General features: G+C 35.8%; 1 pseudogene; it reads left to right on the plus strand.

Moving 5' to 3' along the window:
* Window positions 1-8,961, plus strand: LOC137717234 (protein ECERIFERUM 2-like; annotated as a pseudogene).
* The last annotated feature ends 2,795 nt before the right edge of the window (window positions 8,962-11,756 follow it).

Below are 11,756 nucleotides of genomic sequence, written 5' to 3' on the forward strand. Positions count from 1 at the left end.
TATATGGTGATGTTCCTTCTCAAGGAGCTAGTTTCATTAGACTAGTCCACTTTGTTCTTGCAAAATGGTGTCATCAACCAGCTTGAGGCTGTCAACGGTTGTTCCAGCTACAAGGACAGGTGATGAAAACAGGGTCCATGAGGTCACCAACAAAGACTTGGCCATGAAGCTTCACTACATCAAAGGGGTCTACTTCTTCAAGAGTGAGGCAGTTGAGGGGCTAACAATTTATGACTTGAAGAAACCTATGTTCCAGCTCCTGCAGCTCTACTTCACTGCCTCCGGGAGGTTCCGGAGATCCAAAACTGGCAGGCCGTTCATCAAGTGTAACGACAGCGGTGTAAGAATTGTAGAAGCACATTATGAAGAAACGGTTGATGAATGGTTTGCCAGGGCCATGGAGGACTCTTCTTTTTGATGGTCTTGCTTATAATCAAGCCCTTGGTCCTGATCTTGGTTACTCTCCTTTGGTCTTTTTACAGGTAATACCTATATATGTACTTGTTTTATTTTAAATAGCAAACCATCTTTTTTGGGAAAGACAAGGCAAAGCCATCTTTGAAGAAAACTTCACAAGTTTACCAATTGGGAAATTGAAAGTTCGCTTTCACTCTATATTTTTTTTCTTCTTATTTTAGCTCACCACTTCAATTAATTGCTTCTTTTTTAAGTTTCATTTTTGTTTGAATAGCATTCTCTATGTAAATCCAATAAAAAAAATTAAAAAGAATTGACTACAATACTTATATGTATTCATCACTGTAACCATCATCTGACGGTCAGATATAATTCTTGTGAATATAGTGATTGTATTAGATACATGTAAGTATTGTAGTCAAGTGTATTTTCTAAATTTCTAGATATTTTATTTCTATTTCACTGTGAAGTTCGAATGATCAATTGATTGAGTTGGCAACTAGAGGGAGAGAATCTCTCATTCATCCAATACACAATTACAGTAGCCTCCTTTCTTTCGCAATTGGTAGAAAGTAATAGGACACAGGAAAAAAAGATCATAACACTCCGTAGATTCCGGTGACATTGTGTCATCTTTCTACAATCACAATAAGTAAAATAATTAATACGTATCTTCTTTTCATAATTATCTTGTTGCGTACATGACATGTGATGAGTAAGTGCGAGAAAATGACATATGACAATCGGTTGGAATTAGTTCTCTTGCATATATTGACATGGTTGGTTTTCCATGTGGTAATTTGCAAGCAGTTCACTTGGTTTAAAATGTGGAGGAATGGCAGTGGGACTCAGCTGGGCCAACGTCCTTGGAGATGCATTTTCTGCCTCAGCCTTCATGAACATGTGGGGGAAGATCATCGCAGGTCAAGTGCGGTGGAAGCTCCTTCACATGCCACTTTCTTCAGTACCCGAAACACCTTTTTCTGTGAAAAGGGTAGATCCAGTTGGTGATTTCTGGGTGACACAGGGATAGGCAACGGTTATGGCAGACGGGTAACCGCAGTTATTTATCCATAACCGTTTATGCTCATAGCCGCATAACCATAACTATTTATAAACGGTTAATCATACTCATTTAACCGTAACCGTTTAATACCCGTTTACCCATTTACCCTTTTTAACGCGTTTATCTTCTTTTTTTCTTTTTTTTTACCATTACCCTTTTTCACCCGTCTACATGTTTTTTAACAACTTGAAAATTAAAAAAAAAATTGCCATAATTTTTTTTTTTTTTTTTGACAATTAAACACCATTACAGGTAACATTCATCATACATTTCCGTATTTTAATTTTTTAAGTTCTTATGTCATTCCAATAATTGAAATAATAGTTTACGGACGATATTTTTAACTGTTACCAATGAAGGTAATATAATATTTGCTAAGTATTCTTGGGTTACGAAAACTCTTTAAAAGATGGTATTCTTAGGTTATTTTACCCATAATGTAAAGTATTAACATAATATATATAATGAGCTACATTATATTATAATTAGCTATACCATGCACTATAGTCAATAGCATTGATTTAAGTTTTGTCCGATAGAGAACATGGTTAGGAGAAGGATTACACTTGTTGACCGTGAATCATGTCTTTTGGCAACAATCAAAAGATGCAACATTCAAATTGAAGAGATGTGATTGTTGGGTTAATAACACAACTTCCCATCGTCAAACAGCCGCATATATATATATATATATATATATATATATATATATATATATATATTTTTTTTTTTTTAAATATTCAACATTACATATATAAAATAAATGGGTAAACGGTTACCCGTTTATAACCGCGGTTAATACCCATAATCACCCATTTAAATTTCACGGGTAAACGGTTATACCTATAACCATTTATTTATCTAAATGGTTACCCATAACCGTAACCGTAAAGTTTAAATGGGTGGATAACCTCGGTTACCCATAACCACGGGTATTTTGCACATCCCTAGTGACACCCAACAAGTACAGGACGAGAAAACACATTTTTCATGTTTTTGCTGAGAAGCTTGATCATTTGGTCTCCAACATTTCTTGTCCTCCAAGCAACCAATCAGCCAAAGTCTCCTCGGCTTTTGAAGTTCTCTCTGTTGGATACCTAATTGGACTTGACTAACATTATAAGTATATATAAATCTATCTTTCTTTTAATCATCATCTGCTGCAATTGCAGCAGAGTTTTATACACAGATTACTACACACGCATGCAAATAAACAAAACAACTGGAAGTTGCATCCTTGCTGTTTATGAGTCATCTGTCAGTAAACACATGCAGTGGCCTTGCTGTCCACTATGCATAATCATACATGCTTATGCGTGGGAACCATATTCCAGTCTGTAAAGCACAATGCACTGCATGTGGATCATCATGACATAGAGTGGATGAAACAGCAGATTGACTTGGGTTAACACTATCAACTGCAGTAACTGATTTCCACGATAGATGGAAATCAGATGAAATCTGTGTATATATATAATCCAATTCCCTGCTTGTGAAGAATCGTTCTGAGATTAAGGGTTCTATCACCTATGGAACATAAGGTCTTAAACAAGTAGAAGAATTGCATTTCAACAAAGAAGGATGATTGCTCCAGGTATCATATATAAATTGCATGAATGTAATCTGGGATACTTGTTATACATCAAGTTTATATTTATATCAGTTTCCAACATTTGGTATCAGAGCCAAATAACAAGTCCCATATTCGTTTTACTGCTTTATTATTATGATAAATGTATGATGATATATTTGAAATGTAATTTATATATCTCTCGAGTAATGCAGTACTTGATGTACTTCTGATATTCATCAAAATGAATATTGTTATTGTATTTCGTGGCTATTAAGGGGTCTTAAAAGATTCATAGCATGTTCATATATTTCTCAAAAAGGGAAATATATATAAATTGCATGAAGGTTAATAAATGTATGAATCATTCCCTATAAAAGTTTGCAATTGTCTAGTCCAAAGACTTGATGTATCATTGCGATTGTGGAATATTATGGCCAATATATGCAATATGGAAGGCAGTTTATGATTTTCACTCAAAAGTGCGATGTAAACTTGCAGCAGTAACTGCATACTCTTATTTGTAACTAACATTTCTATGACTGCTCCAACGATCATGGATTCAATTGGGGGAAATGCCGAAAATGGCAAACTCGTTTCTCGAGGAGGTGCTGGACCATGTGTTCTCATTCATATAGACGGAGCAGGACCGGAACTTGATCTCGATAGTGTGTGCAAGTTGTGGTACGAGATCAAACGATGGTGCTGGCGGTGGATTTTCGGTAGAAACTGCTATGCCGTCAGCCCTAAGATAGTGATAAGGCGATTCCTGGACGTTAGATTCATCGGGCTCAAGGGACAGCCTCCATGCGCAGACTTCAATCTGGTTCCCCAAGATTGGGTTGGTACGTGTATCCTTGGATCGTCGTCACTGCTACCAATTGCAGGTTTCTCTCTCTTGGGTTCTCGGTGCATTCTTCACCATCTCCAATGGTATCTCCAGGTACTTGTATACTATCGTTGAAACACTACTGAGTATACCTATGCAAACCCTTTTCCCTAATAGCATATTTCTTCCAGCCATGAACATGCACTTACATATACGATAATTGAATAACTGAAATGCAAACTTTTCAACTTGCACTGCATTAAACGAACCTTTATTATACTCATGCATGTGTGTGGATTCTCAAAAAAAAAGGAGCCATGTTTATACAATAAATCTGAAAGGGTATTCATGTATTGTTACTTGAAAAGAAAAGTATGTAAAGTTGGTCAGTGCTTGGGTTCGGCATAGTCATTATGCAGTTGGCCTTCGTTGTTTAACGGAAGCTTGGCAATAAGATTTAAGCTGAAAAGACACAGAATTAGGCAAATTCTACAAAGAAGGGAAATTTTGAGTGGTTTGTTTTTGTGCAATGTTGGATGCTTGTAAATTTTTCTCTTCATAAGCATGCGTATTTATATTTATTTCAATTTTCTTCCTTGATCTCCTTGGGTGCATGCAAGTAAAGTTGAAACTAAACTATTTTCATGTACTGATTGATGGTGTGTAAATGAACATTGCGAGAATGTATCTTGGTAAAATTATACTGCAGTGTGTGTGCTATCTGCTGCTGTGATTCTTCTGGTAAAGTTTCCTCGTTAAACAATAGATTGAGTGCATGCTCTGGGACGTGACTAATCAAATGATGTTTTTCATTAGTTTATTAGTTTGATTATATCCCATTTATTTAAAAATGGAAGATGAAGTGGCTTTATGATCTGCATATGCAGCGTGTTTGGCTGCACTGAGAATACATTTTTCATCTATTTCTGTTGTGATCAATATAATGATCCGTATATTGTTGGAACTATATCACTTTGAGTTTTATCTTTTTTGGCTATTATACTAACAGTTTGGTTTGCAGTAAATGTTAAGAACAATTAAGAAAATTGTTCGATTACAGTAAAGGAAGAATGGTTGTGGTTTAAAACTCAAGAAATGTTCACATTCTTTTCCAAAGAAGGGGATGTATAAATTGTTGGTGGTTTTAATCAGTGTATGGCATCATGTAGATCAGGCCATATTCTTGTCCAAAGACTTGTAATAATTGCATGATAAGATCCTTGAATGATGGCTATACAATGAAGGTCAATGTCAGTTTATATCTCTTGCCCAAAGGATAGATTTAAGGAGTGGGAATCTTCACGTTTTGAGATTGTGCCGCTGCTGTGTTATGCGGGCAGAAGCAGATGCTGAGGTATCACTCTAATGCTTTCATTCTTTCCCATGTGTGCTGTCAGAAGCATTCCCATGTTGTTACTATTAAAGTATAACCTTCAGACTTCTTTCCCATGTGTGTTACACAAGTTTTTCCCATGCGTTCTGGCAGAAGACATCAGATGGTGCTGCCATATACTTGATATAATTGCATGAAAAGATCTTGTAATGGTGGGTGTACAATAAAGAATGAATGGTTGCTTATAGTTTTAACTAAAGGTATGTTATAAGCATGCATTTCAACGATTTTTCCATGTCTTCTTCAGTGAATACCTCGGCTATGAACCTGTGCTATTTGTTTATTGTGATAAGAAATCCTAATGCTTTATGCATGTATAAAATTCGTATGATGATTGCTATAGTTTTTCTATAGCATGATTAATTGTTCTAATGCCATATGCTGCTGCCAAAGTTTTATTCACAGCAGGAAAAGGAATATATGGTTTGTAGATTAAAACACTGTAAGCTGCGCTTTTATCATTCTAGAATTGGTAGTCATGGTTGTTTCAGATTCACAAACGATGATCGATATCTGATTGCTATAGTTTTTCTATAGCATGATTAATTGTTCTAATGCCATATGCTGCTGCCAAAGTTTTATTCACAGCAGGAAAAGGAATATATGGTTTGGAGATTAAAACACTGTAAGCTGCGCTTTTATCATTCTAGAATTGGTAGTCATGGTTGTTTCAGATTCACAAACGATGATCGATATCTGATTGAAATCTGGTATATGATTGAAATCAGTTTCTTGATATCTAAATATGTATTGGCAATAGGCATTGGTGTAGATTGTAGCTTAGTAAATTTATGTTGAACTTGAATATGGCTGGTAGGTTGCAAGGTTCCTGATACATGTGAAAATAATCTATAATTATAACTTACTTGTGTAGAAAATTGGTTTTTCATTTGACGTTTGGATGATTTCTACAATCAAATTGAAATGCTAAAGTTTTATGCAGGTTTTCAACACTAATAATCTCTATACTTGAACAAATGTTTGAATAAATCTTCACCAAAGTGGGAATTATTAGGAAATTTTGTTCAAGGGATTATTAATTGAATTTTGTAAGTGACAATTCATTGCATAAGACCAATCTTTCAAAAGAAAGAAATAGTGAATGGCTTGAACTGTGATGTAGTATGTAGTATTTTATAAAAGTTTAAAGTCAACTTTGTTCCCTTGTCCAAAGACATGATTTGAGTTGTAACTTGAAATTTTTGTGAAATAGCTCTGCAAATAAGGATGCATGATTAAGATTGCATAACTGATATTTTATGTCTCTTGCCCAAAGGTGTTACATAAAATTGCATGTCATGGTTATTCACTCAATGACTAGTTTATCTGCATAAGGCAGAATTGAGGCTCAGTTGGAAGCATTAGGCAAACTCATTGGAGTTTGATAAAGGATCGAATATGATTGTATCATATTTGATGTTGTTTCATATATATATGCAATGTTTGAAATGATGAATTACTAATCAAACCGAGGTTTAATGAGCTGGTTATTGTAAAAGGCTTATCATTGGAGCCAAACAATGGCTTGACAATGATGTTTGGTTTGATCAGTGGGAGTGTAAATAATAGACATGTTAAATATGTTTGTTTGCTCTGTTAATATCATGCATGAGTAGTTTTGGGGGATGTGATTTCAGAGTGTTAGTACAAATTAAGAAGTACTAATTTTCTGGGGTTCAACTTTTGAAGCTATTCATGGCAGATGTGAGTTGTTGTATGGTTGACATGACTTGAGTGATCACAAAGGGATTGGCTTAATACGTTGGACAAGGAACATGATAAGTGGAAATTCAAAAGTGGGAGAATGGTACCTAAACATGGGTTCAAACCAATTAGGAGTCATGGCCATGTCAATAACTGATCTCCTAGAATTAAGGGAAAAGGAGACAGGTTGAATAAGTCTCAATGTCCGAGGAATGAAATTGAGAGACAAAGCATGGTCAATAAGCCATTGGCAGTAGGAGTATTCAAGGATCATGTCTCTAAGATGGGAGTCCTTGAATCTCTAGAATCTGCTGAAGTGTGGGAATGAGAAAAACTTGATGTAAGTCACATGTATATTTCAAATATGTCTTCGAATGTTATTTATGTTGTTCACTATCAAGACCTACTGAATCATATGCGCTTGTTGAGCCTATTGGTTGTCTGAGTTGCTGACTGTATGCATGTATATGTCTACTCTAGTGTCTTGATGATTGGACATGAATAATTCGAGGGATGCAATTCGATGAATGCATCAGGATCTTCCAAAGTTGATCCATGAAATGACTGTTTTGAATGAATGAAGGAATATAAATTCATTGAAAAGTCTAAAGTTTCTTTCTACATATTAGTTTTAAGTATTTGTGGTTTCAGGGTGCTTGTGTTGTCTATAAACACATGATTTTCTGGAGTTCAAATATTTAAATTAATTATAGTAGTTGAAAGGAAGTTAGTATGCGTGAAACTTGATGTGATCACATGAGGTATCAGTGTTGTGAAAGGCATGACTTTGATTATAATGTTTAGTCTGTGTCCATGTGGGAGAATGTTGGATACCTAATTGGACTTGACTAACATTATAAGTATATATAAATCTATCTTTCTTTTAATCATCATCTGCTGCAATTGCAGCAGAGTTTTATACACAGATTACTACACACGCATGCAAATAAACAAAACAACTGGAAGTTGCATCCTTGCTGTTTATGAGTCATCTGTCAGTAAACACATGCAGTGGTCCACTATGCATAATCATACATGCTTATGCGTGGGAACCATATTCCAGTCTGTAAAGCACAATGCACTGCATGTGGATCATCATGACATAGAGTGGATGAAACAGCAGATTGACTTGGGTTAACACTATCAACTGCAGTAACTGATTTCCACGATAGATGGAAATCAGATGAAATCTGTGTATATATATAATCCAATTCCCTGCTTGTGAAGAATCGTTCTGAGATTAAGGGTTCTATCACCTATGGAACATAAGGTCTTAAACAAGTAGAAGAATTGCATTTCAACAAATAAGGATGATTGCTCCAGGTATCATATATAAATTGCATGAATGTAATCTGGGATACTTGTTATACATCAAGTTTATATTTATATCAGTTTCCAACACTCTCTGCTATTATATGAGGGAATTTGGTACGAAAAATGTGCATAAAAGGGAATTTGGAGTTCTGATTAATGACATAGTGTGGAGCACGGTTGCAGCAGATTTCTTGGTTGCGGAAGCTGAAGTGTCAAATTTGGTAGAGCTGATTGTGAAAAAAAAAGGCAGAAGAGAATGGTGCAATTGAGGAGACGGCAGGGAGGGAGGAGGGCGGGAGTAATTCGGACTTCATAGCATACGAAGCAAAGCTTACATTCGTGAACTTGGAAGAGGCAGAGATTTATGGGCTTGAATTGAAGGGACAAAAACCAGTTTATGCAAGTTATGGTATTAGCGGGGTTGGTGATGAAGGGCTGGTTTTGGTGCTTCCGGCGAGTACTAATAATGTCGGTCGATTATTGAGTGTGGTCCTGCCTGAAAATCAACTTGCACGGCTCAAAAGTGAGCTCCAAAGGAATTGGAGTATTGCTTGAGAATTAATGCTTGGTTAAATCAGCAAAAGAAGAAAGAAAATTGCTTTGCTTTCAATTGATAACTTGTAACTTCTACATATGTTATGCAGAGGAGTTAAAGAGAAAAGAAAAGAAGTCACAATATCATTTTTAAGTTACTAATGTTTGTATTACTTGCGAAGCAAGGAAGCCTACTAAGTTACTATAAATAAAGGTAAAAGTGATGAAAGCATCCCAGAAATTACCCAACTCTCTTTTTTCTCTGCCACCGCACCCTTGATCTCCCCTTTCAGTAAAATAGTCCACAACAAATACTACAATTTTAAAAGTGTTGTTAGCCTATTTGATTGAAAGATCTAAGAGTTTAGAGAGAGAGAGTGGCCGACAGTATTAAGGGAGAAGAGGGAGTGATTTAATTGTGAGGTGTGTTTGTTTAACCCATTGTGCCTTTATTTATAGTAGTAGATAGGTAAAAACCTTTCCTTTAGGATTACAACATTTAATAGGTAATCAACTCCTAATAGGAATATAAGATACATTCTCATATCTACTAGGATTTACACAATCACATTCCTATTCTAAATATGACTGCAACAAAAAGTTGTTTTTAACCTACTTTTCCAAATGAAATTAAAACGCCTTAATCACAATTATGCCATGGCAATATTGTCTGCCATGGGCGAAGCTACATAAGGGCGAGGAGGGGCGGCCGCCCCTCCCCTCACCGGAAATTAAGCCCAAGAGTGGTGGTTCTGCCCCTCTGATCCCGTCGAAAGTGATGAAATTTCGTCTGGTGCTCTGGCTTTCTGGGTTTCCCTTCTGTAATTTGCAGTTTATAAAATGGAGTTCAAGTTCCAATGAAGAAAACAAGGGAGGAAGAATAGACTTTCTCTCACTCCCATCCCACCCCACGTGTCCTTGTAAAATTCACCCAATTTTAACTATTGTCCAACCAATTTGCACCACCTAACTTGCTATTTACATGTACTTTTTTATATTTGTTTTTTAGTTATTGTCTCGTTTGCCCACATAGCTTTCAAACTACGTATTTGCCAATCTTATTTATGTTAAAATTAGCTATAAATTCATACTAGCTTCAAAAATATTTTGTTGTATTATGAACTCGTAATGCTTTGAATTTTTATCTCTTATATCAAATTCAACAAATAACAAATAAAATTGTCAATATTTTTATATATTATGTGTTTTTTAATCAATATTTTTAGATATTATCACTATATAATAAATAAACACTTATTTATACGTACAACCTAGTTCATCTAGATCCTCGCCTAAGCGTTGGGTCATGCCTGCCGCTCATCCAACACTTACGTCTTTTAGAACTTTACTCGTTATATAGTTATGTAATGACACAATACAAGAAGAAAGGATGCTTAATCCTCCTCCACATAATCATGTAGTTCAAATACTCTTTCGAATATTTCGAGTAGTCTAAATGCTATTTCGAATATTTTGGTTAGTGCAAATTCTCCTACGAATATTCTGGGTAGTTCACATAATCTTCTTGCCAACCCAATACTTAGACCTTGAACGGATGTCCACATTTTTTAGGACCTTAAACCTTTTAAATGTCACCCATCCCCCCAACAATTCCTGGCTTCACCACTGCTATTTGCTGCAGTCTGCACCTACAAGGTTCCCACCCTTCAGAGAAGGTAACGGCCACAAGCAGAGTTCAGGGGATCCACTACTAGGCGAACCTCCACCTCCAACTGTAATCCTGTAGATTTCGTGGCCAAATTTAGCATCCCAGCACTAGTCCCTGAGTATATAACATATTAGCATTAGGATTCCATATCACACTCAAAAGACGGCCACTGACCCTAGCTGGGCAACGATTTAGTGAAAACAAACTCATCATCTGTGTCGTTAAGCCATTTGCCAGATTGAGACCCCAATAGAATCCAACATAATCCGCAAAATAGCAAACAAAATTAACACCCTTGTCTAATAATTCAATGCGCAACAAAAAGGTTGGTCCCTTGTGATCGAAAGGTCACAGGTTCGAGTCGTGAAAACAATCTCTTTGCAAAGTAAGAGTAAAGTTATATACGATAAACGTTTCCTTCGACCCTTGCAAAGCGAGGAACGTTGTTGACTTGAGATTGCCAATTTTTGCCTAATAATTCATTGCAGATAAAGAGTTTGCCTTTCCGTTAAGGAATCTCTCAAATGAGTTTATTTAAGAGATCATTTGAAGGACTCACTCCCCATTGCCTTTCAACGATTCAACTGTCCGTTAAAAAAAGAGTAAAGAGACCCCTCAATTACAAACCTCAATGAAGTCAAAACAAATAGCATAAAGTAAAATAAATTCAATACCAGCAAACGGTCAAATTCATTGAAGTTCTACGCCAAGTAAACAATTTGGGATATTGGGCTTCACTTACTGTTTGGATTTTGGGCCTAAAGCCAAAACCTTGGGCTTATGCTGGACTTTGAAACTGAATCGATCCAAACCAACAAATTTTGAACCAAATTTGATTGGAACGATGTCAAACTTTTCCAAACCGGTCTGAACTGGTCCGACCTATTCCGGTTCACAATTTTACACGTCTCACATCCCGATACCGGTTGTAAGGGCATACAAGTAGAGGTTGGATCTCAAACACGTGGCATCCCCTTAGCTTCTAGTTTATTTTCATTAATTTCACAATTATTTCAAAAAAATTACAAATTAATTTCACAAAGATGCATGCAAAATCTAAGTTTAGAAACAACTTATATATTGGTAGAGCGGTAATGTTACAAGTTAAATACTTAGTTATTAGGAAGTGGAGAGTAACCAAGAATCATGCTTATACTAGTTCGGGTTCTTTAAAATAAAATGAATAGTGTTATTCACACATTTATTTTTCCTTTCAACACACTTTTGTCAATTTGGCTATTGATTTTTTTCACTTCAGTT

The sequence above is a fragment of the Pyrus communis genome, chromosome 8, assembly GCF_041283825.1.
Source record: "Pyrus communis isolate YQ-2024b chromosome 8, ASM4128382v1, whole genome shotgun sequence".
Classification (NCBI taxonomy): Eukaryota; Viridiplantae; Streptophyta; class Magnoliopsida; order Rosales; family Rosaceae; genus Pyrus; species Pyrus communis.